The 26,178-nt window shown below is 36.3% G+C and overlaps 1 protein-coding gene across 5 annotated transcripts in view; it reads left to right on the top strand.

The window, feature by feature from the left end:
• LOC117411414 (spectrin beta chain, non-erythrocytic 1) overlaps positions 1-26,178 on the top strand; it is a 130,439-nt gene that overhangs the window by 16,936 nt on the left and 87,325 nt on the right. Inside the window, exon 1 of one of the 5 annotated variants that reach the window (XM_059025513.1) lies at positions 9,986-10,006. The exons of the other annotated variants lie outside the window; for them this stretch is intronic. The gene's annotated coding sequence lies outside the window, so the exon portion shown is untranslated. Of the gene's footprint in view, positions 1-9,985; positions 10,007-26,178 lie in introns of those variants that run through there. 5 annotated transcript variants of the gene reach the window in all.

Below are 26,178 nucleotides of genomic sequence, written 5' to 3'. Positions count from 1 at the left end.
TTCAGAAGGATACTACGCACATTCTTTATTTAATCCTTTCTTTTAGATACTTTAGAATTTGTAGAGTATTTTGTTGCTGAAATAGAAAAGTAAAGCAAGTGCAATCATCTCGAGACATATTATACTGGGTACATAAAAATCTGTTAAAAATTGTTCAAATTGCTAGCTATTGAGTGAGGTGTTTGGTATTTATTCGATTAATGGATTAATCATAGCAACAATAGATAGATTAATCAATCACATAAATAATCGTTTCATGCAGCACTAGTGGCAACCAGAGAGATCCAGTATCTTCCGTTGAGAAATGCTGTCATGTTATAGGTTGGTTGACTACAGCAGTCAGTTAGGACTTGATGGCTGGTAGTGGTTGATGGCTAAAGCTGCATTCACACTGGGTCCATTTCAAATTAACTCAGTCTGGTTCATTTCGTTTGAAACATTGTGCTTGCTGTTCACACGTATCTGCGAGCAAAAGGACAGTTTGTTTGGATGCCAACAAAAGTTATTATTTATTTTATTTTGTTTTGGTCCTTCTCCATTTTTTTCAGGACCGAGTTTGTTTGTGTTCACAATGCAGTTTTCAGGTGCCCTCAGTTTGTTTATGTGTGAATCGGATGTTTACAATATCCTGCAAGGTATATTGAAAGATGGCAGCTATTGATGTGGTGCTCTGGTTTTTAATGTTTTAGATTCTTACATATTGCTGTGGAAGAAAGCTCTGGGGGAGCTGATTTAATGAATACATTTGAATACCTACAGCATGCAGTTTCCGCAATTCTGCACGGTTCTCCTAATGTCGCCATTAAACAAAGTAATTTGAGAAAAGACTGATCAAATTTTCGGAGCTTCAGTTTCTCGCACTGTCCATGTAGTTTAGGATTACAAGATTTCCATGGTGAAAAACGGGGATGGTGTGTGGTTTTATTATTATTTTTTTTATTTTTTTATTTTTTCAATTCACTGACGTCATAGCAACTCTGAAGCAAATAACAGTATATAAAATAACACAACAGTAGTTTAAAAATTTAACATCGGGTGAATTTATTGCAGATCATAACAACTAATTTTCTTTATATGTATGTAAAATGTACAAAAAGCATGATTTTTTTTTTTTTTTTTTTTTTTAATAGATTAGCTATTGCCATTTAAACATATATGGTACAGTGGCTCTCAAAAGTATTCAGCCCCCTTGGACTTTTCCACATTTTATTGTGTTACAACATGGAATCAAAATGAATTTAATTAGGAGTTTTTGCCACTGATCAACACAAAAAAAGTCCATAATGTCAAAGTGAAAAATAAAATCTACAAATTGTTCTAAATTAATTACAAATATAAAACAGAAAATAATTGATTCCATAAGTATTCACCCCCTTTGCTATGACACACCTAAATAAGCTCTGGTGCAACCAATTGTCTTTAGAAGTCACATAATTAGTTGAATGGAGTCCACCTGTGTGCAATTAAGGTGTTTCACATGATTTCAGGTTAATACACCTGTCTCTAGGAGGTCCCACAGTTGGTTAGTACATTTCATAACAAAAACTACATCATGAAGATGAAGGGACATTCAAAGCAAATCCGGAATAAGGTTCTTCAAAAGCACCAATCAGGGGTAGGATATAAGAACATTTCCAAGGCATTGAATATCCCCTGGAGCACAGTAAAGTCCATTATTAAGACATGGAGAGAATATGGCACAACTGTGAATCTGTCTAGAACAGGCCGTCCTCAAAAACGGAGTATCCGGGCGAGAAGGGCAGTAGTCAGGGAGGTCACCAAGAGGCCTATGGAAACTCTAAAGGCGTTACAGTCTTCCACGGATGAGCTGGGAGACACTGTGCATATGGCAACAATAGCCCGGGTGTGTCACAAAACTGGCCTTTATGGGAGAGTGGCAAAAAGAAAGCCATTGTTGAAAAAAACTCGCATCAAATCTCGGCTAGTGTTTGCCAGAAGGCATGTGTGAGACTCTGAGACCAAGTGGAAGAAGATTCTATGGTCTGATGAGACCGAAATAGAGCTTTTTGGCCTCAACGCTAAGCGCTATGTTTGGCGCAAGCCAAACACCGCACGTCATCCTGAGAACACCATCCCTACCGTGAAGCATGGTGGTGGCAGCATCATGCTATGGGGATACGTCTGTGCATCAGGGCCTGGAAAGCTCGTGAAGATAGAGGGCAAAATGGATGCAGCAAAGTACAGAGAAATCCTGGAGGAAAACCTGCTGAAGTCTGCAAGAGACCTAGGACTTGGGAGAAGATTCATCTTCCAGCAGGACAATGACCCCAAACATACAGCCGAAGCCACACTGGAGTGGCTTAAAAACAAAAAGGTCAATGTCCTGGAGTGGCCCAGTCAAAGCCCGGACCTCAATCCAATTGAGAATATGTGGAAAGAGTTGAAAATTGCTGTTCACCGAAGGTCCCCATCCAACTTGACGGAGCTTGAGCAATTTTGCAAAGAAGAATGGGCAAAAATTGCAGTGTCCAGATGTGCAAAGCTGGTAGAGACTTATCCAAATAGACTCATGGCTGTAATTGCTGCCAAAGGTGCCTCTACCAAATATTGACTCAAGGGGGTGAATACGTATGCAATCCATTATTTTCTGTTTTGTATTTGTAATTAATTTGGAACAATTTGTAGATTTTATTTTTCACTTTGACATTATGGACTGTTTTTGTATTGATCAGTGGCAAAAACTCCTAATTAAATCCATTTTGATTCCATGTTGTAATATAATAAAATGTGGAAAAGTCTAAGGGGGGTGAAATACTTTTGAGAGCCACTGTATACACAATCAGAATGATTAAACAAATAACCCATAAAATTGTTTTATTTTTGAATAGTTCAAACACACAACCTATACATTACTCTGCTATTAACTTGCTGATACATTTAAAAAAAAAAAAAATAGCAAAACCAGGATGATTTTTAATAATTTTACTGTTTCCGACCGGGACAAAAAATTGAGGCTGAAAACTGTGACAATCCCATATTTCCCGGGATGTCTGGTAACCCGAATGTTGTTCCCTGAGACTCCTTCTTCTTCTTCTTCTTCTTCTTCTTTTCCTCAGAATATGAACTGAACACAAAACGTTCCAAAACCATACTGAGTGCTGACCAAACCCTCTAAAAACAGACCTAGTGTGAACACAGCCTAAAAGGTTTGCAGGCCAATGAAAACAATGTGTGGGTGCAACTATGTCCTGGCTCATATGTCTGGAGTGATAAGCATACATTCAGGCTTTTGGAAGCTTATTTATTAAAGGGAATGATTCACGAGGCGATTTTAATGTTACTGCTTTCATGTGAACATGTTTCTTTTGACATACCATTATTGGAATGTTGGCAGTTTAACGTGGTCATTCCTGCTGAAATAGCCAATATCTGTGAAATACAGTAGTCTCAATGGACATGCACACTAATAAATTAAGTCAGGTCAAAGACTTCTATTTGTTTGCTGAATTTTTTACATTTATTAACAGATCAACGATGTACAGGATAAAGCACAAAACAAACCAATAATTGCTTCAGTCGAAAGGTTTGAAATTCAACTGTGTTAAAAATGAAAATTTTTGGCATTTAAAAATATGCAGGATATCTAATCCAACGTACACTACCGTACCCTTGTTTTTATTGGCTTCAGAACTCTGGGAAATGTGGATTGGAACGTAATGAATTTTGGTTTTGGTTTCCATCTCATTGACACTGGCAATGAAGTAATCCTCTATGTGCTATTATTATTATTATTATATTATTTAGCAGACGCCTTTATCCAAGGCAACTTACAGAGACTAGGGTGTGTGAACTATGCATCAGCTGCAGAGTCACTTACAACAACATCTCACCTGGAAGACAGAGTGCAAGATGGTTATGTGACTTGCTCAAGGTCAGTGAGTGAGCCGGGATTTGAACCGGGGACCTCCTGGTTACAAGCCCTTTTCTTTAACCACCGGACTGCACAGCATCCTATGCTTCACAGCTGTGCATTTTTCTACATGATACACAAAAAAAAAAGAAAAACAGTAATAAAAATCATTCCCATTTTTCCAGCAGGGTGCATTGTTTTCATATATTTTTATTTTTACATGGCCTTTATAGGGAGACGGTGGAGGGGGAGGAAAGGCTGCGTTTGTTTGCTGGGTGCCAGAAACAGAAAACCACATTATTCTTTAATGACAGGGCTGTACAGTACCTTATACAGAAGATAGGAATATTGTCAATCTCAAACTTTTAATAGAGGATTCTAAATTTACATTCAATGTGAATTCCGGTTTACCTGGTGTATGGGACTTTTTTTTAGGCTTTTCTGTAGACCAAACTAATAATTTTTTTATTTAATTTATTTTATATCTGTTTTTTTTAATTGCTTTCATGTATTTATTGTGCATTAACTCTGTAGGCAGGAACATCCTGGTTTCTCAATGAAGAATTCTCTCTCTCTCTCTCTCTCTCTCTCTCTCTCTCAACATGCTTTTGTTGATGTGACTCATTGGGGACATGGCTGTGAAAACCAGTTCTTGATCTGACCAGGAAGGAAAGGGAGTTACTTGAGTTAGAAAGGGAGAGTGTACTATGCCCTGTACAGAGCCTTAGTTGCAAAGACCTACAGTGCTCCCTCGCTATAACATGGGTCTCGGGGGGGGGGGGGGGGGGACACGCACGCACAATATGAGTCTTCTAGCCAGGGACTGGAGCACTGTATAACAAAATGGGGTAATAACCCAAGATGGGGGGAATTTAAGAAGTAGAGTCAAGTAATTTGATACAGGATAGACAATTGATTCTGACCTTTTAAGTTTGACGTATAACTTGTTGGGTTTTAATATTATGTTCTCAGAAGGTCACATCCATGAATATTCATTGCATGCAACATTTAAATCTGAGAAGTTCAAAATAGTTTTTACAACTGGCTTTGGTGAACAAACAAGATAACCAACAAGGTATGCTTTCTGATGGGGTGTGCAGAAGGTTAAACTATGGAAGTATGTTGTAGTAAACCTGTACCAAGGGATTACATTAGGTCCAGTGCTTTTATACTTCTCTCATTCCAATGCTAGTTTATACAGTACGCCAGGGGTAGTCAATTATTTTTTGTCAAGGTCCAGACTCCGGAGAAACATTTTTCATGCTGCAAGTGCCCCTGTCCAACAAATACATACAATGCTGTGAATTAGTAATATACCCCATTGCTTATATTTTTAGTCCATTTAAAAAAAATAAATAAATAAATAAATAAAAAAAAGGTTTGGTTTTGTTAAATTATTGTAGGCATAGATGAATATAGATAGATAAACAAAGCCTTGTGGTTTATTTAATATTAGAGTTTGAAAGAAAATAATACTTAGTACAGATGAACTCTCTATCTTCACTTTATGATTCAAGTCTTTCCAATAACAAATACACACCCACACACACGTGTTTTAAGCAAAAGAATCATGAATTACTGTGAAATACCTGTTAACTGTAGTACTGTATCACTACTGAAAATGTAATTTTATACAGCAATACAAATTTGAAATAAAATATATCTGAATAATGTAGAATTATAATACTCACCATCAGCAGGAAAAATGACACCTCTGGTGGACAAGGGCCTTGAAGTTTGGAGTGAGTTCAGTCACGGTAAGACGGAGACAGTTGCACAGATGATTATCGGTCAAAACGGAGCGATTACGCGATTTAATGTTCATTGTTGAGAACGCACACGTATGTCGAGCCAAACATAGCCAAGATGTTAAATGCCACCTTCCTCAAGTGTGGATACTTGGAGTCCAGCACAAGGGTTGTCCAGAAAGTTTCACATGTAGTTTCAGTGTGCCGCATCTTAAGCACTTCATCAGATTGTAAATCAATAAGCTCCAGCTGTAGTTTTGCTTTTTCAACATCCGGAAAGGATGCTTTTGCTTGATCGCACGAAGTGCCATTTGCTTGTACCACGAATGGGTTTTTTACAAACAGGAAGACGTCTTTAACACTTTCAAATTCTTGGAACCTGTGCTGGAAGTTTTGAAGAAGCCTGTCCAGAGATGGTTCACTTCTGAAGTGCCCCGGCAGCTTATCAGCGTTAGGAAATGCAGCATCTTCCCAGTTTCCAAATCACTTTTGAATAGTTTGTTTTTAAATGAAGCGACACTGCTATGGAGATCTACTACATTGCGATTTCACCCCTGTAGCTTTAAGTTGAAATCATTTAAGTGGCCAGTCAAATCAACAAGGAATGCCAGGATGCTCATGCTTGCGGCATCTCTCAAAAATGCGTATAGTTCTGCCCTTTTCCCTGGAATTGTATGCAGATATTCTTCCACATGAACTCGAATTTCCCACAGCCTCCTTAGTACTTGCCCTCTGCTCAGCCAGCGGATGTCATTATGGACCAAGAGGTCATCGTAATCGGCAGATACTTCTGAAAGAAAGCTTTTGAACTGCCTGTGTTGCAGTGCTGACTTGGACTGTAGGAAGTTGACAAGTTTTATCACAATTGACATTACATTAGAATACTCATTGCTGAGCTTTGCACAAAGTGCGGTTTGGTGGATTGCACAGTGATAGGAAATCAAACTGGAGTTCAGGTCTTGCAGACGTTTCACAAGCCCTCGGTGAGTACCGATCATGGCAGGAGCGCCTTCTGTTGTAATTGACACAATCTGATTCAAAACCTTCATTAGACAAAAAAGTTTGAACAGAATTAAACAAATCCTGTCCTGCAATTGTTATGCGGTATAAGCGACAACAAATCCTCCACAAATTTCTCTCCATCAAAAAAACAGACATACAGTGCTAGCTGAGCTGTGTCCCTGATATCACAGGATTTGTCCACTGCCATGGAAAATGTTCCCGTTTTCAGTTTCTCACTTAACTGCTTACAAACGTCTTGTGCCATTATCTCAGCGCGCCTAATAGCTGTTGTATCTGAGAGTGGTAGTTGTCTGAAGGCTTCAAAAACGTTTTCTTCTCCGTGAAAAGGGTTTCAGCTGTAGTAACCATACATTGCTTAACCATGTCCGCATCTGTAAAAGGTTTCCTGTGTTTTGCCATAACCCACACACACCTCAGTGAAGCTTCAGTTGCCTTTTCCTGAGCACAAGTAGCCTTTGAAATAATATTTGTGCTATGAGAATATCCATCTTTTAATTAAGTGATCTTGTCTGATCAAATTAACAGTACACTGTATCAGATCGCATTGTGAGGGAGTGAGAGGGTAAAAATAATAATTAAAAAAATTACAATAATGATTATAATAAGTAAATAAAAAGATTCCGCGGTCCGTTCAAAAGGGGGGAAATTCTTATGGTATCTGTTTTTTCCCATGTGTCAGCTTCCCAGTTTTCCTATAGGAAGGAGAGGTTAGGGGTCACTTTGCACACTGTGTCCCCGACGGCCTCTCAAGAGCTTCCAAGGCTCTGAAGATGATGTCTTCAATGGACAAAGGAAATATTTGACCAGGTTTAGTGTTTCCAGTTCTCGACTTGTGTGCTGTACTGTACAGAGGTCACTGAACTATAAGTCATATTTCTACTGTACCCTCAATACAGAAGGCTTTGTTTTTTTTTGTTTTTCAGGTGGGTGTTGTGATTCATGATGGGTTTGTTGTAATGATTTGTGTCCTGCTGACATTGTTTACATGGCAAAATAGAGTACAGAGAAACTGTTGTAGACCAACATGGTCGGAAGCCTTGGTTAGCAAAGTACAGCAGGTCCTTGGTTTTACTGCATGGCAAGTCTGTTTTCCCCAAGTGGTGATTTACAGGACTTCTAATGAGACCAGTATTGCCATCTACAATAAATATATAAAAAAAATCAGGGCAAAGATGATACACTGTATTTAAAGGTAGTGTTGTTTCTGCAGATCTGCTGTTGTAGTTCATTATAGTAACATGCTATCCATTATGTGCTACAGATATAGATTTAAAATAAGATTACTCTTAGATAGGTTTTCCCTTTTCTCTCTGTACTACAGATAATTACCTTTTTCCAGGTTTCACTGTTAACATTGTTTTTTTTTTTTATCTGATCATTTCTGATTGGTCCCCAAGAGGGGCTGCAGTCAGTCAAGGCCTCCCCAATAGTCATTTTCACCCAAGTTTCAAGCTAAAGTGCTCCCAATGAAGTATGAGATTCCATTTTTTTTCAAGGCAAAGTCCTGTTTTTTAAAACCGTTGGTCCCAGTGGGCTAAACCACCAACAGTAATGAGAGGAAACTTAAATATTCAAACCACAATTCCTGTGCGTGCTGGTCTTAAGAATTGACGTTCTTTAAAGCAAGCACAGGCAAAGTGTGTAAAAATAAACAGATAAAAAATATTTTTTATAGTTTTTATAGTATTCTTTTATTTAGCATTTGTATACATTTAAAAAATAAACAGAAGCATGTTATCATACATTGGGCCATAGTGTTTACTCCAGTCTTTAACTCCCCACCCCCTTTTTTTTTATTTATTTATTTTTAAATTTCAAAGGTGTTGCCAAATGAGAAACACACAAATTGAGGATGCTTGGGAGACTTTGTATTATATTACCTAGTTTTGTTCTCGCTTTGTCATCCAGAAATTAGGAGTTAGTTAAAGACTGGAGATGCTTTTAAAATATAACACATTGTCTCGACATCAGTGGAAGCATGTTCTTTTCATAACGTTGTCGGCGCTGTGGTTTCAGAAGGGGGTGGTTACTGAAGAAAGTATTTCAGTTATTTAAGTTGGCATCTAGTCTGCCAGATAAGGCAGCAGATTTGTTTATCTATAATTTTTAAATTGCATCTAAATACTATAGTTATGGGTTTGTGTTGGGGCTGAAATAATTATTTCTTAAAATACTGTGAGAACTGTATTGTAACCACGGAGAAAGGAGACTCCTAAGTCAGCAGAAAATATAAACATTTCCAACAAAAGGACATGGCACTGCAGTACCAAAGTATAGCATTCTCCAGGAAGTTCAAGAATGCAGACAAACAAAACAAAATACATTTGAAAATGTATTGCAAAGATATCGGTAGCCCTCCTCCAAGTCCCACTTGCAGATGACTTTCCAAGCACAGCTTACAATGAGGTGGTGTGATCTGTTGAATAATTGATGTATGCAGCTATTAATTGTCCATTTGATATATATATATATATATTTTTGTAAACTGATCAAGTTGGCCAGCAAAAAAATAGTCATATCTTTTGAAATCTGGCATTCACAGTGCAGAACTTGATTACGTAAAGTTAGGAAAGATCTGTAGGAGAACACATTTTTCCACAAACGGGAGTAGGAGTCAAATGAAAACCAGACTGCGAGTTCAGCTACAGTCAACAGCAAACTGCTGATGTTGTAGAATTGCATGAAATCTGCAAGTTTTGAGTTTTTTATTTTTATTTTAAGAAGCATAGAAATTATCAATAAAGTCCTTCTGTGAAGTACACAAGCTGAAATTCTTTAATGGCTTCAGATCACTCCATTATAAACTGTGGCATGTATTTTTTGGGACTGGTTTCAAAGACCTGCCTTCTCAATTTACTAGAATACAGTTTAGTAAAGTCATAGTATAGTCTAGAATATGCAGTTTGAGACACCAAAACAAAAATATTAGCAGTTTTTTTTGTTTTGTTTTGTGTAATAATGTGCCCAATTATTTTACCCTGGATTTTCTCCCTAGTTTGGAATGTGCAATCCAGTTTTTCCCCACACAGCTCAGGAGACCTTAAGGTTCAGTGTGTGACCTCCGATCCCACTACCAAGCCAGCTTCCTCTTTTTACACCCAGGAACTAGAGAGCGGATGTCAGCGAGCTACTGACCTCTGGAGGACAAAGGCCAGACCTGGAGGTGTCCACTTTTGAGCTCACGGAGCGCCTGACCAGCAGGATTTGCTGTAGCGTGATAAGTCCTTGCCGGTTTTGCCGGCGAACCAGAGCCAATGTGACTCCCTTCAGAATCTGCAGTGAAGACCAGCGACTCCACTCAGCCAGGACGCGAACCTGCGCTGTATGACTCGCCCTGCACACCACGTGGCTGTGCTTTTACCAGGTGAGCCACTCAGGGACCCAGAAGTAGCTGGTTTTAATTGCAAATCGGCTTACAGATAAAAGGAAACTTAAATAATGATATGTCACAGCTGTCGATTATTGGGTGTTCGGATGTTTTTAATGGGAATTTCCCAAAGATAATGTACTATTAAATTCTCTGCATGGTTTCATTATTTGTATTTATTAAATATAGTACAGAGTAGGGGTGTGCCGATTCATCGATTCACATGGTAAACCGTGATATTTATCTTCACAATACGGTTATCGATAGTGACCCCTGTACCGATACACTTAAAAAAAAAAAAAAAAGTATTTATTTAAATAAAATTATCTGCTAACATGAACATGCATTCATTTGTGTCTACACTGTTAATTAGAGAATATTGTTTATTATCATGTACTCTAGCAGCCTCGCCTACCATTCACTGTGTTAAGGGTGTTTTTTTCAAATCCGCTGGCAGCTGAGCGAAACGGAAGCTGAGCGGATGCAATGTTGATACTATACTGCCTCTCCCAGCAAAAGCATATGCCAATATTTATGAATGCGCTATGACGTCTGTCTGTAAGGGGAAAAAACACATACCACACGTTTTTAATAAACTGAAGTCCGAGAAGGACGGTAACTAATACTAATAACAATTTCATCGAATACAAATGCTTGTAAGCGCAGATAGGTGCTGTTTCATGCAATATTTGTGACAGTGACCAAACATGTTCGAGTGTTGTGTAAACATTAATTATTTAATATCGTAAATAGCAGAACCAACTCACTGCAATTTTTAAATTTGTTTTTACTGAAAAATAAATGGTAACATGTAATTGTAAGAGCTGTCTGTTTACATGCTGTCAGATTAGGACTTCACTGACATGTAAAATATAAACATGCTTCATTGCAGTCATCAGCTGCATAGATTAATCATTCAGCAGAATGTGGCAACAAACAAGTATAGGCATTAAGTTACTGTTTTGGTATCACGTTAGTGTCTTAACAAGTTGTTTGTATTTTAAGTAGTTGAATATGATAAGTAACTTGCTCCTGAAGTGGCACCCAGCAATTGGATTTGGTTACCAATTTTTTTTTTTGGCCTGGAGCCATTGGCTCCTAAGACCAAAACTTTGTCTGGAGCCCTGATTTGTAATTTTGTTTTAAGAATAAATAGGAAACAAAAGCAAAACAGGCCTTGAAGCTTATTGGACCAAAAATGCTTCACCAGTGTTATTGAAAACACTTGCACAAGCACATGAGACAATTGTGGGGTTTTTATGTTTCATGCTTAATTTTAGTGTATCGCAACATGTATCGTATCATGAAGACACTGCCGATACCCAGCCCGAGTACAGAGTGCAGTAAGATACAAGCTGATTTTGTATTGTAATGTTTTTTCCTACCTGTAGGATGGAAATATGTTAGATGACCTAGTGCAGATTCACTATTAAAGACTTTCTTTGAAGAGACAATTGAGAGACATGAGTTTGAAATTATAGCACCCAGTAGAGACACCTGCTGGAGGGAAGGGGACTGTAGGAGTCACAATCTGCTTGCTGCCTTGTTGCAGTTTGAATTTGCTTTTATATATTCTCTCAAAGGGGTTCAACCAAGCTTCTTGTCCAGCTGTTACATTTCATTGTAACCTTCCACAGGTCGTACTGGACATGTGAGTGGTACTTTCTTGTTATATTGCTGAAATCTAAGGGATTAATGGTACGACTAAACATAAAAGCAGGGTTGATGCTCTTGGTAAGGATTTCATGCATCTGTAATCGTTGGAGCTTAGAAAGTGAAACGGGAGTCCACATCACAAGATGAGCACATGATTTGTCATAATGGGGCATCTTTTTTTAGGAAGCCTGCCAGAGGTCAAAGGTTGGAAAGGGATGGAATGTAAACTACCCTCTCGCCTCAGAAAACTTGCTTTGCTGCTGTACTTGCTCTGTGAGGAAACTGAGGACTGTAATGCTAACAAGGATAAAAATATAGACAGGAAAACAAGCAAGTCCTGGCTCCAGGGTTATCTGAATTACAATGAGAATGTATTGTCAAACACTCCCCTAGGGGGCAGCAGAGTATAGTATTAAACCAGTTCACTTCATGATCTTCAGATTTTTCTTTTGTGAAGCTGCTTCTTAAGAGACTGATTAGGATTTACTTAGCAACTGAACAGATTTGCTTAGCAACCAGATAATAGACAGGCTCTGTAAAGTAGTTGCTTGGTTAAAAGTTCGATACTTTATTACATTTTAAAATGAATAATATTGAATGTTCTTTGAGAACTGTAAAAAATATATATTTTTAAAACAAGCAACACATACAGAATTCTTACTATTGGGTGATTGACCTTTGGTGCAATTATAAACCAATTTGGCAGATTCTTTTTAAGAGCAGTTACCTACTTGTAGTACTGAGAACTGTACAATTGCCTGATTCTGTTTACAGTACACCCTCCTGTTTCTTGTTCATGTGTCACAGAGAAAGGGAATTGGGGGTTTATCCACAAATTACAAAAAGAAAAGACCCTTTGGCCACAGACAATCAAGTCCCATCCTACAGTGAACAATTGGGGATTTGCAGCCACTCCAGCGCTCAAAGTTTGCCCAAATCCTTAGGGGCATCTGGCTCCTAGACTTCAAAATTTGGTAGCCAATTAAAAATGTAGGGTCCAGGTGAAATATTCTTAGTTCTTTAACTTCAGCTATTTAATAATGCATTGTCCTACTGGTAGTAAAAGAAACGGATACAAAAATGTATTAATGTAAAATGTACTATTTTTTAACTACCGACATATTTCTCTGATAAGATGGAGTGCTAAATGTTAGGAAAACCCATGCGATAGATTACATATATTTATTAAGCATACAGTGATTAGACAATAATACAATAACTACTTCTTCTTCTTCTTCCACATTCTTTGGTCTCACCTTTGAGGTACCCCCTGCCCATAATATAGCTTGCTGACAGGTGGGGAGACTGACTGAAGGGAAGCCATGGTCAGGGCAGCAGACTAGCTGCCCTCCTCCTTAGACAAAGCCAAGAGGCTGGGAGGAGGCGTCGAACTCTAGCACACAGCGGTGACGAAATGAATGAAAAAAAAACGAAAACAACCAAACTTATTGAAAGTTGAATGAAAGCAGCTTGAGATATAACAAAATACCTGCTATCAGGAGTTAAAACTGTAATATGTTAACGATAACAAAATACCTGCTTTTGGGAGTTCAAACTAATACGTTAGCTATAACAACCCAACACCTATTTTAATTTTAAATTAATTGGTTTTGATGCCATTTTTGCAGCTTCTGTTTAAACATTCCGCAGCCCTAGTCACATGACGTGTAATTCGTTCTAGCGGCTCGCATGATGGCAATGAGACGTGACAGAAAGTGGCGTTATCACATTAGCACTACGAGAGGAGTTTTTTTCCACAGCAAAACCACATTTTAATTGTGTGTCAGCCTCCCCACCCCCCACAGTAGCCTATGGCGAGTGCAAATCAATATGTAAGCAGAGATAAATTTGCAAATTTGAGCCTTGCACTCTATTTTACAGGATTATACACCGTTTACATCTGCAATCCATTACAGATACTCTGTGGATGCATTTTTCGACTTGATCCAAATTTCTCGCAAAGAACTAAATAGTACAAAACAAAAGCATTGGACCAAGGCCAGCACAAATCATATTTTGTCTGGCTGCTGGCATGATTTTTTGAAACCAAAAGGCTGTTTTAATTGTTTCACAGCTGTTGCATTTTGCAGACAAAAGAAATTAGATTCTGTTTTATTATGTTGACAGTAAGTATGTGTTGGATTTGTACCTTAATGGCTAGAAAATGTTCTAGTTTTTATCTGCCAGTATACTTTGTTCTGTAGGGATGGTTGGATTCACTGTTGGAGCATTGCTACTTTTAACTGAATGATTTTTATTTTTAACCAAAACACCAGTTAAGTGATTGCCAACCACATTACAGTACTCCATTTGTGTGAAACTGAACAGGAAGTGAATTGCTACCAGGTAGCAGCATATTCCAAATTGTAGTAAAGAGTATTATTATTATTTATTTCTTAGCAGACGCCCTTATCCAGGGCGACTTACAATTGTTACAAGATATCACATTATACATTATTTCACATTATACAGATATTACATTATTTTTACATACAATTACCCATTTATACAGTTGGGTTTTTACTGGAGCAATCTAGGTAAAGTACCTTGCTCAAGGGTACAACAGCAGTGTCCCCCACTGGGGATTGAACCCACAACCCTCCGGTCAAGAGTCCAGAGCCCTAACCACTACTCCACACTGCTGCCCTAAGAAAAAAAGTACAATCGAATAACCAAGAAGTCTCCAACAGAATAATATGGTGTTAGTGCTAATAAGAGGTAAGAAAAGTGCTGAGTACGTAAATGCATGAAATGCTAGTCTGCAACCAAACAGCCTTGTATACAGTATAGTATGTCCAGCAAGCAGCAATAGTGATCAAAACCACTGGGACAAAATCATTCCTATACTAATCATGCTAAAATACTCTGCATGTAAGAATCAAGCAATCCGCTTATAAGAATCATTTCGGAGCAAACTGACGACACGTAATACAGTACTGTATCAAGTGCAATGACGCGTACAGCCAATAAAGCAGGCATGTCTTTTGTGTTCTCTGTAAGTGAAATTTTATTCAATAAAGTGAATACACATTCATTGAATACATACCGAGTACAGCACTGTTATGCATATAGAGGGAGGGGGATTGCAGAGCTTTGCATCTCCACTTAGTGAAAAACCAGAGATTTGCATCACAACTGAAAATAAGTAAGCCATAGATGCTTAAATGCAGTGCTAGTCCTGACAGTAAAATACTGTGCTGTAATGTCATTACAGGTAACACCGCACGGCAGTTAAACTAGGCATCCTTACGAGACAATCGCTTCTCAAGTATACTGTAGTAAAATATGATTCTGCAGCCTTGACTAAACATAATCGTGATCATATAACAAGCTGCTTACCCACGAGGACTTGTTTTGATGTATTGTCCTCAGTGATTGAGCACCATTGACACTTGTATACCATATTTAAACTGCTCTTGCGTGGAGTCGCTTTTGCTCATTTTAATGTGATGTGGCCGAGGGCAGTGTAAATGATCAGGCTGGAGTCTTGATTTACAGTTTAAAAGCGGTGTTGGTTTTATTTTTCTTACAGTGCGATGGAGAAACAACTGCTAATAAAACAAACGGATAAGCCGTTAAACCCAACTAAACCAATGCAAATCAAAACAGTTCATAAATTCCCCCCAAAACTACACATATGCCGTGACTACTTATTTGCCATTATCCAGGGCGACTTACAATTGTTACAAAATATCACATTGCAGATAAGAGCGGTTATAAAGTACAATAGTCAGTAGTACATAGGAACAAATTCAAATAAGTGAAAATAAAAAATACAGTAACTAATTGTTTTGAGAGCGATTTTGACTAAGAGCAGTTAACTTACAGTAAAAATATTTGCTCATAAGAGTAAATTTCATTAAGAGCAAGTAGTAGCAAGCATCTGAAAGTTTGTAAACTACTCGACCTAACGGTGTCGTAGTTTTATGACATTGCATAAACCCTAGATGTTTTAGTAAACCAATTGTCTTTGGATGGTATTGATTTATACATAGAAGCGACCAACGCATCCTTAATATTCCTACCACGTCTAAAACAAAATCTAGGTGGAGAGGTAACGAAAAGCCGAAGTTGAGGATCACATTCCAATATGTTTTGAGACCTATTTTTTTTAATGTCATTGGAAATAGAATTAAGTTCTTATTATAACCCCTAGATCAAAAGCGAGCTTGTGTCTTTTTAGCTTTAATTTTAAAGTCAGACATATCACTACATATTCTTTTTAGCCGTACAAATTTCTATCGGTTTATTTATGGAAAATAGATGTATTAAGAGAACCCTCATCATTTACTGAAATTAACAAATCTAGAAAATGTGTCTTAGTTTGATTATGTTCCATAGTAAATTAAGTACGGATTGGTATTATTTATGTAATTAGGAGGCAGCGTGGTCCAGTGGTTAAAGTCCAGGGCTTGTAACCAGGTCACCAGTTCAAATCCCACCTCTGCCACTGACTGACTCACTGTGCGACCTGTAACCTCCATGTGCTCCATCCTACAAATGAGATGTTAAATCAGTGTCCTATTGTAAGTGACTCAGCATATAATGCACAGTTCACAGCCTGCCTCTGTAAAGCGCTTTGTGATGGTGGTCTACTATGAAAGGCGCTATATAAAAAATAAAGATATTATTATTATTATTATTATTATTATTATTATTATTATTATTATTATTATTATTATTATCTCTAAACAAAAACAGAACACTCAGAACACATCATCAATATAGTTTTTCGAAAACAAAAAATCATGTAGGAGTAGGTTAGATGGCTGTGCCTTGAATTTGTAAATAAAATGTATATTTTAAATACGTAGTTTGATTCCAACATAAATGTAGTTAATTCCATAAGGAAATCCATGGGTAGATCATTTTGCTTTACTTCAAAATGAAATGACAGTACTTCTAAACCACCCTCATGTGGTATGTTACTATACAGACTCCACATCGAAAGAAACTAAAAATGCTTCTGCTTGGAAATGTATATTGGGAGAGCAACTTGATCACATCACGAGTATCAGAAAGAATATGGCAGATCTTTTGCAATATCTGTAATGAAAAAAAAGGGTACAAAAAAATTAAATCAGATTTATTTGATTTAAATCAATTTCTTTTTATTTTTTATTATGGATTTTTTTTTTGTAGTAGTACTGTAGTTGTAGCTCTACAGTACCTCCAAACTGTAAACTTAAGGATGTTGGAAATGGTGGTTTGTGAATAGTTACATACCAAACTAAATTACTTAATCTTAAATTAATACATAAATAAAGCATATTATTTATCATTGTGGCATCCTCTAAATGTGAACTACAAGAATTTAGCGATGGAGTACGCCAGAGAAAAATACCCCTCACTCATCCCAGTCATTCTTTTACGTTTCTTTCTTGATTTCCTCTTTGTGTCAGTCCAAACACACGCAGTTGTTACTTAGGACTACTTTGCTTTTTATAGTGTGTTCAATTGTTAAAGTTCCTGATTGCACCACTAAATAAACCTGGTTTCAGCGGGTCGTAACACAGTGCTCAATTGTCTATTTGGGACCCCATTGCACTGTCATCAGAATCGCTCTAATGGGGTAAGACATGTCTTCAAAGTACCATTTCAGTGCAGTATTTTATTATTATTTTTTTACATCTATGCACCACAGAAGCGTTGTTCGCACTTGCACTCGCATTTGCGCTGTGATCCGAATACAGCCCTAAGAGTTTTAGTTTTATAGACAGGTAAGAGTTTAAGATGTTTGTGTTAATAAAAGGTTTTTATGACATACTTTTCATGTATTTTCCTTGAGAAACTATGTAAAATAGGTAGTAAATGAAAAAAAAACCGATTTAAATCAATGATTAAAAAAAAGTCAGGTGATTTAAATCGACTTGATTTAAATCAGCCAACCATGGAAAAAAATCAATAAATTGATTTAACTGTTCAGAAATTGAATCATTCCCTGATACTATAGGCCTTCCTTGTGGCCTCGTAAGATTCTGCATTTTTACAAAACAGGTTTTATAGGAAATGCAGTTTTTAAAAACAATCATATTGACTGTGTGATCAAGTTACTTTCCATAGCCTTCACTAGCCAGAGGCTCATAAAAACTTTATTATTTAGTTGTCTTAACGGTTCAGCTATATAATCCTCACTATTCTGAATAACTATGGAGCATCCTTTTATCTGCAGATGTAATTGTTGTTATTATCTTTAAGTTCCTTAATAGCTTTTCTCTCTAGTTGACTTACATTAGAGTATTTAGGACAATGACAATTTGTAGTTTTTTCTATATCACTCTACTAGTTTGCTAAAAGTATTAATGTTGGATTTAATACACTACTGATTTTTTTTTCTTATTTATCGAGTGGCTTAGATTCCGCAACAATACGTTTTTTTTGTAGAAAAATAATGTTTCAAATGTAATTGTCTAAACTTAAATGCATTCACCTTGTTAATCTGAACAAAAGAAAGACCTTTGTTTAATACAGACAATTGTGTTTGTCAGTTCATGACTTGATAAATTAATTACTGCCACTTCTGGTTCCTGGTGACCATTCTTGGGGTATATTTGCATCTCTTCCCACGTCTGTTTTTCCTCTGCCTTCTCTATGGTGATGCAATCCGGTGTTTAGGAGTTTGCCTAAAAAACTGGTCCCTCCTGGTGCAAATGAGGACTCACGCGAATGTCCCAAGTCACTCGAGTCACCTTTACTTGTTGTCGAAGATGGGAAGTTTGTAGAATTCCTTATGTCACGACGTTGTTTATAGTTTCTGAATTTCCCATGCCAGTAATACACAGTTCTGTCTTTTGTAGTCCTGTGTATCTTTCATACTTTTAATTTGTATGATTTCAACTTATTTTCCAGCTGTCGTAATACATCCATAGTTTTTTGTTAATGTGCGTGATCTGTAACAATTCAATTTTCATCAATTCACACATGTTTTGTTTGTTCGGTAATCAAGTCTTACGAGCATTTATTCAACTCCTGTTCCCACTTTTTTCTTCCAAGCTTTAGTATTGAATAACTGTTTAAGTTCACTACTGTATGCAATATGATCTGTAACGTATAGCAGAATATATGGCTGTATTTTAAAGTGTTTTAATTTAGTTAGAATTTAATTATTGCGTAATTGAAACCATTTTCAATTAATTAATGCTACAATAGGTGAATATTGTCAGTGCGACTTTAAATATCTGGTTATTATCCAGTTAATCATAAACTGTTGGATTGATTGGAGACCTTTTACATATGATAAAACATATATATATGTTATTTTATTTTTTTATTTTTTTATTTTTTTAATGAACAATCGCTGCAACACCTGATGAAGACACACTGTTGAAATGCGTTTTGTTTGTTTTGTTGTAAGAGGAATCTGATGCATAATATTAGTGGTCAAGTCTAAAAAGAGATTTGAGTGTGCGTCTCTACGAGTGTCATCGAGTTTATATGTCATTGCTGTTAACTCTGCAGTCCTTTTTAAGTACGAGTTTGGAATATACTTCATTATAATTTAAATCCCATAATTTATATTATCGCTGTTTGATTTCCTTTTATCTGAAAGACAAACCAGTTCTCCTGTAGATGCTGTTATATTGTCCAGCGGCCTATTTTTTCTGCCAAATAATGTGAACTATCCTTTTCTTTTAAAATGTTCCTGAAAACCGGTTCCACTTCACTGTTTTATTATTAGCAGTCGACAGTAATTTTATTATGTAGAGCTTCACTACAAAAAATAAACTAACCATTTATACTCTATACTACCATTTTATACTTGCATCTGGAAGTGGTTAATATATTTGTTTTAATCCATCAGCAAACCATCATTTACAGCGGTAATGTTCTGTGAATAATATCTTGTTTACAAATTATTTGAAAAGCTGTTTATTTTGTTAAAACCTGTGTTACACAGTGGTATGCTTGCATCAAAGCACATAAAAGGTAAAAAGCTCACTGCTACAGTGGTCAAGGTCCTGAGGGACCTTGCTGAATGAATTTCTCTCTCTGCCGTGTCTAAAGGTACAGTAAATGGCTGCTTCCCAGAGCCTTCTGTGTAGTGGCAGTTTGTATTCATTTAGATGGGAAGCAAATTAATTTAAAATTTAAACAAGAAAAAGATTCCTGGTGTCGAACTGTATCTTTCTATCACTGCACTTGAATAATATTAGGGTAAGAGTCTGCCAAAACTTTATAACATTCAAGACTGAGCAGCCTTGGGTAACGGTGCATCCCTTACAGTTTAACACAGGCGTCTTGTGTGGAAAAAAAAAATTAACTATTGGGAAAGGAACTAGAAAATCATTGGTATAGGCAATATAATGAGATCCCTTGAGAACCGTTATTTTGTAAGAGAAATGATATTTTATAAAAGTATGTTCCCCTTGCCAATTTCAATCCATGAAACCGGGGGGCGGGGACGGGGGATGTTTATCTTCCTAATGCGTTTGTTTAAGAGAGCCACATCCCAAGGGTAAATAACTGTTCAATTCCAAGAACAATGTGGTAATTTAACCCACCAGTGGCTGGTTCCATTTGTGTATTTCCTGTCTGCAGAATCCCAAGACTAGCTTTATTATTGACTCCTACAAAAGAAACCATGAGGACCGTTGTAAAGGTTTGCCTTGGGAAAACTGTGTTGGGATTACACTTAATAGATTGGCCTTACATTTTGTAGTTTAAAAAAAAAAAAAAAAGAAATTGCAATTGGAGATATTATAAACTCTGAAGATTTGCATGTTCGCTCAAGTTTTCAGTACTATAAAATCAGTACTATGATACTGCATGTTCAAATAAATAGTCAGTATATTTTCAGTTGTACAACCACATAATCAGATGTAGCGCTTGTAAGGATGAAATGGATGTAGCCACTTTTAGCTGCATTTTTTTTTGACATTCCCAATGGATAATCTTTAGACCATCCAGGGCACGTTTGAGTCCCCCATGTCTCCTACAGTAGCTCTTTCAACAGCTACTGTACCTTTTCTTTACCTAGTGTACAGTCTTGTCAGAAAAAAGTATCCCCATAGAGATAGAGACAGTATGCAGGATCGCACCAGAGGCGTTTTTCAGACGAGTATAAAATGAATGTATGAAACCCAGCTGCACATTTGCTTCTAATGTGTTTCTCTGGTCTGTGTCGGCTGCAGAGTGGAGTGTTTTTTACCACTGTGTATTCACTGTAATGTCAGCTTAACAGCAAGTGTAAGGGACACCTGTGTACTGTACATACTGTGTACTGTAAGTCGCAGTTGCCTTTTCACCTGTATCCTGACCCTGTAGAAATACCTGGTTCAGGAGGTATAAACATATAAGACTGAATTCTAGATTTAACAAGTGTTCCTGTAATTGTTCTTCAGTTGATTTGTGCAATTAGAATGCATAGCAAGTCTGTCAAATGGATCAAATACCCTTATTTTTCAGTGTTTTTTTTAAGTAGTTTTTGCTTTTGATAGTTCTATAAATGTTATATTTTCTACTGAAATGTAACCTTCTGAATTACTAACCTTCAAAAATAAATTATTTGTAATTTGGAATCTGGGTTTAGTAATGTAAAACAATGTGAATTACCAAAAAATTGAAATATACTTTTCTTGATAATTGTAGCCTAATATTTAGCCTATAAAACGTGTTTTTTTTTTATTTTTTTATTTATTTATTTTAATTGTAATGATTTTATCTTTTAGACAGTGGAGAGGAAAAAAAAAGTAAAACTTTGGTTTACTGTCACGACATTCATAAAAAATGTAAATTTGATGATGGGTCAGTATTTTGTGATAGATACAATGAGAACTGCAGCAATTTTGCAACGCCCTGTAGAATTAAATAATTTGGCTTTAAAGGTCGAATGAAACCTGCTGAATAATGTTTTGTTAACACATTGAATTACATACCATTTTTCAAGTATGCTAAAATTCTAGGTGATGCAAAACTTTTGGCCATAGCTGTATATAGGGAATGGACGGTATAAAATTTGCAGTGTATGATAACCGTTAAATAAAACACCGTGGTGACCTTAATATCACGGTATACAGTACATCATGCAAGCTATAAAATAAAGGCTTAAAAAATGAAGAAAGACTCATGTAAATCACTTAAATTACTGTAATTCACAAAAATAAAACCAGCAAATCACACTTCCTTTCATGGAATGATTTAAACATTTGGTATTTAGTATTTTACTATGCCAAATAACTTGGTACGTTACTTTTTTATAAAGACAATCAGAATTTAAAAAAAAAACCTAAAGTTGTACACTCTCAATGTTATACTACAACAGTATTAAGATCTATTATTTGCTCAAAATGACGTGGTGCTGTAGTTTGTTAAAACATGTAACGTATAAAATTAAATAAATAAATAAATAAATACTTTTGTTTAGCTGATGGTAAATAGAATTGGAAATGATCGGTCTTATTGCTTAAAACACAAACTTGTACCACAGGTTATTATTTAAGAGCAGAGGTTAGTTGTTTATTGTTTCAACCGGATAAATAAAATATGTATAGCAAAAATAATGTATTTTAATACTAAAAAGTGTTATTGGATTAGCTACATGTCACAACATTGCACAAGTAAGCTTCGATGATTATTACACATGTGGAGTTTGTAAAAAAAGATTTCTTCACTTACCTAAGAAAACTGGAATACTGTTATCACTTGTTTAAACAAAACTACGTTGATAATAAGTAAGCTATCCTGCTGCAGTCGTGGGTCTGTTCATTGCAATGCAAATAACCACTAAAACTACTGCTGCCACCTTGTTAAACACTCAGGCAGTGTACCTAATACACAGGAGAAATAGAATGCAAATGTTATTCATCACAATCAAACCAAGAGTAGCTGGATCTATGGTCCTAGTTTTATCATTATGCAATGAAGCCATGAACAGCCTTGTCAACGCTATATTAAATAAATAAATCAATTATTTAAAACAAACATAATGTATAAAATCTGTGATAAGTGATGTATAATTTTACAATAAAGTTAATGTTAATCAATTACATTAAACTGACTGTTGATAACCCAGACAAAATACATTGCAAATGTGTGCTGCGCTGCAAGGTTTGGAGAAGGCGTTTCTCTAAAAGCTGCGTGTGACGTCAGAAAGACAGCAGCCAAGAGCAGCCGGCACAGCAAGCTCAGGGTAACAGAACACAGCAATTGAAACGTGTATTCTGTCTGTGTCGTTGACAGTTTCCTTTAAAAACCATTATCAAAATACAGTATCAGTTCACAAAAAGATCTTCCTCAGACACTTTGCTAAGGCTGCGTGTTTGCAGCTGAAAAAATGTGTTAACCGGTGTATAAAGGAATTACGGTAATTGCGGTGTAGAATAAAAGGAACGGTCGGTATTAATACCGTAATGTACCTAAACCGAAAAACCGGTATACCAACCCATCCCTAGCTGTATGTCCTTAAGTGATGTCATGGTGCATCCCAAATCGATTGCCTTTGTTTTATGAATAATTTATTTGAAGGAAGTTGCATTGATAGTAAAACTTGATGATAAACTGACAAAACAGTTGAAACCGTGCAGGAATAACTCCAGATACAGTACACAGTGTTGTCATCAAAAACCTTTTTATAATATTGGCCTTTTTTGTATTTGTACAAAATGGGCTATAATTGAATAATATCATCAAGCAATAGTTAACTGATCAATTAAAAGTACCGAGCCATTTTAAAGCATTCCAGAACATTTGTATAGAGCAAAACCTTTTTAATATTTTTACACGCCAGTGGTGGGGAGATGGACTTTCCTGGTACTGTACTTTTTTGTTTTTCAAATGCTGTTGCCGAAAAGAAACAGGAGGATGCACTTATCTAAGTTATAATGTCATTGTTCGTGGGGGTAGCTGAGCCAGCAATTTGCAGTTCGCAAAAAGATAAGTAGTCAGCAGGATAATTTCCTAACAAGAAATTCTTAAAAGTAATCTGATAGTCCTCCACTTTGATTTTGTCACAGTTTACATCTGTGAGGCATCTGCTGTAGACATACTGATTTATGTAAGGAGGTGCTGTAATTTTATAACTACTGCACACCCTGGAGTGTGTTAATGTGCTTATACAATTACTTTGACGTTATAAAAAAGAAAAAAAACACTTTTAAACTTTAATTTATATTTAATGTACTGTATCCTTCCACCAGTGCAAAATAGTCTCTATACTTGCTTTGGAGACAACAAATTGGCTTATAACTGCTGAATTGATTGTTCCTCTTAATTTATTTAAGATATGCACATTTATTTACCAATTTTTATACTGCAACTTGAATGTATTTTTTTCCCATGAAGTAAAACTACACAAATGTAAGAATATAACTGCTTACCTACATGTTTTATACACATTGGTATGTAAATATGATGTTTGAAATAACTTTTTCCTTACAATGAAGACGCTCTGCACCTTTAAATTTAAAACGGCAAGCATTCTCCTGACCCAGGCTCAGCGGATCAGCTGGACTGTGGGTCGGGCAGGCAGGCTTGATTTGATGTTACTCAGTCAATACAAACACTGCATTTTAATACACACTGATGTCTGCAATTACTGTACTGTTTCCCTGAATGTGTTATAAACTGACTTTAAAATCTTAACCTAGTTGTTTTTTTAAAAGCAAGTCCATTTTTTTTTTACTGTCCTTTGGCCAATAGGTGGCGCCTTCCTATCATACAGTAGTTTGTTGAAGAAACATTAAGGTCAAGGTTGTACAGCATTGGAGGATCAGTTTGAGGGTGTTCTCAGCCAGCTGGTGCTAGAAGGGGCTAGCAAACCATGTGCAGTGTGCTACTATTAATAATGGTGTAGCCATTCAGACTCTCACAAGATGAATCTGATTGCCATAACCATAAGGCAAGCTGCTTTGTACAGTAGGTGAAAATTGACTGCTGTACAGTAGGCCTAGCTATCATGATCTGATTCTTTTTAGATAAAAGGAGTTATGCTTATGGCTATTTGTTCCAACTTTATTGCCATTTAAAATAAACCCCTTTTATAAGTTACTATAGACAGTCGTCCGACCAGTTGATCGTAAAGCTTGTATTGTTAGTAAACTGTTAATGTTATACAGTACTGTACCTGATGCAGTAAATTTGGATATCAGACAAAAACACACAATTTCTGGTAGTTTATATAAATAAAAATCAATTTTAAAATATTTGTTCATAACAAAAATATTGGCACCTTTACATTGTCTGTAAAAAATTATAGAACTAATTAAATATATATGTATTGATTGAAAACCATTACATGGTTAATCTGCATTCTAAAGTCAATAGCCAGAAAAAGAGGTAATTATTTCCAACATCTGTTGAACATTTTGGCAACACAGCAGATGGTAAAAACAAAGGAGATGGATTCACGTTTGAGAAAAGCACTTGTGGCAAATTACAACAAAGGAAATAGCTGCAGAACAATATCAAAGAAATATGGAATACCAAAATCCAGCAATATTTGGAGCAGTAATAAAGTACCGCAGAACAAATTCAAATAAAATAAAGTGGACATCCAAAGAAAACAACAGGTACAGCAGGTTGGAGAATTGTCCGAGCAGCTGAAAATCAGATTAAAAGCCAGTGACTTAAAGATTTAGAAGCAGGCATAATTGTGCATGAAAGAACTGTAAAAAGGACACGGAACACAGAAGAGGTATACATGTAACCTCACTGCAAACTACTTTTTAAAGAAAATGTATAAAACAAACCGTATTAAGTAAGCCAATGAACATGAACAGGAATCTGAAGCATTCTTCAACAACATTCTCTGGTCCGATGAGTCTGAAATGTAATTGACCATAGTATGTTTGGAGACAAAAAAAAGGGAAAACCTTCAATGAAGAAAACCTTGTACCTGCAGTTAAACATGGAGGTGGCTTGATCATGATATGGGGGTGTTTCGACAGTTCAGGGACAGGAGACATTCTGTGATTTGAAGATCTAATGAATGCAGCCATGTATCAAGACATTCTACGGAGTACAATGATACCCTTTGCTCGTAGGCTGATTGGCAGGCAGTTTATCTACCAACACGACAACGACCCAAAACATACGGTTAAGTCAACTCTGCAGTTCTTGAAGAAAACGAAGATAAGTTCTGGAATGGCCTCTGTAATCACCAGATCTCAATCCAGTATGTATGTTTGGACTGGTCTGAAAAGGTGTAGCCAAGCATGGTCTATCCAATCTGTTTGAGCTGAAGGAAATATGAAGACAGAATGGGCCTGGATGTCACCAACACGATGTAACATACCCTTTAAGAATTATCATAAATGTCTGAAAGCCATAATAAAAGCAAAAGGAGAACAGATGACATACTAAAGCAAGGGTGTCAATACATTTGTCATGGATACATTTAAAATTGTTTAAGTGCTTTTGTTTTTTTCATGAAGAGTGTTTGTTAAACTACCAGAAATTGTGTATCGTGGTCTTTGTCAAATTAATTAGTGGATAATGTTCACAAACTGCTTATTTATTTTATTCCAGTCATTTTAAAATAACCTTTTTTTAATTTTTATTTTTTTTTATTTAATCAG

This window comes from Acipenser ruthenus, chromosome 6, assembly GCF_902713425.1.
Source record: "Acipenser ruthenus chromosome 6, fAciRut3.2 maternal haplotype, whole genome shotgun sequence".
NCBI lineage: Eukaryota > Metazoa > Chordata > Actinopteri > Acipenseriformes > Acipenseridae > Acipenser > Acipenser ruthenus.
Note: the sequence above shows the minus strand (reverse complement) of the source record. Positions and strands in the feature narration are given on the sequence as shown.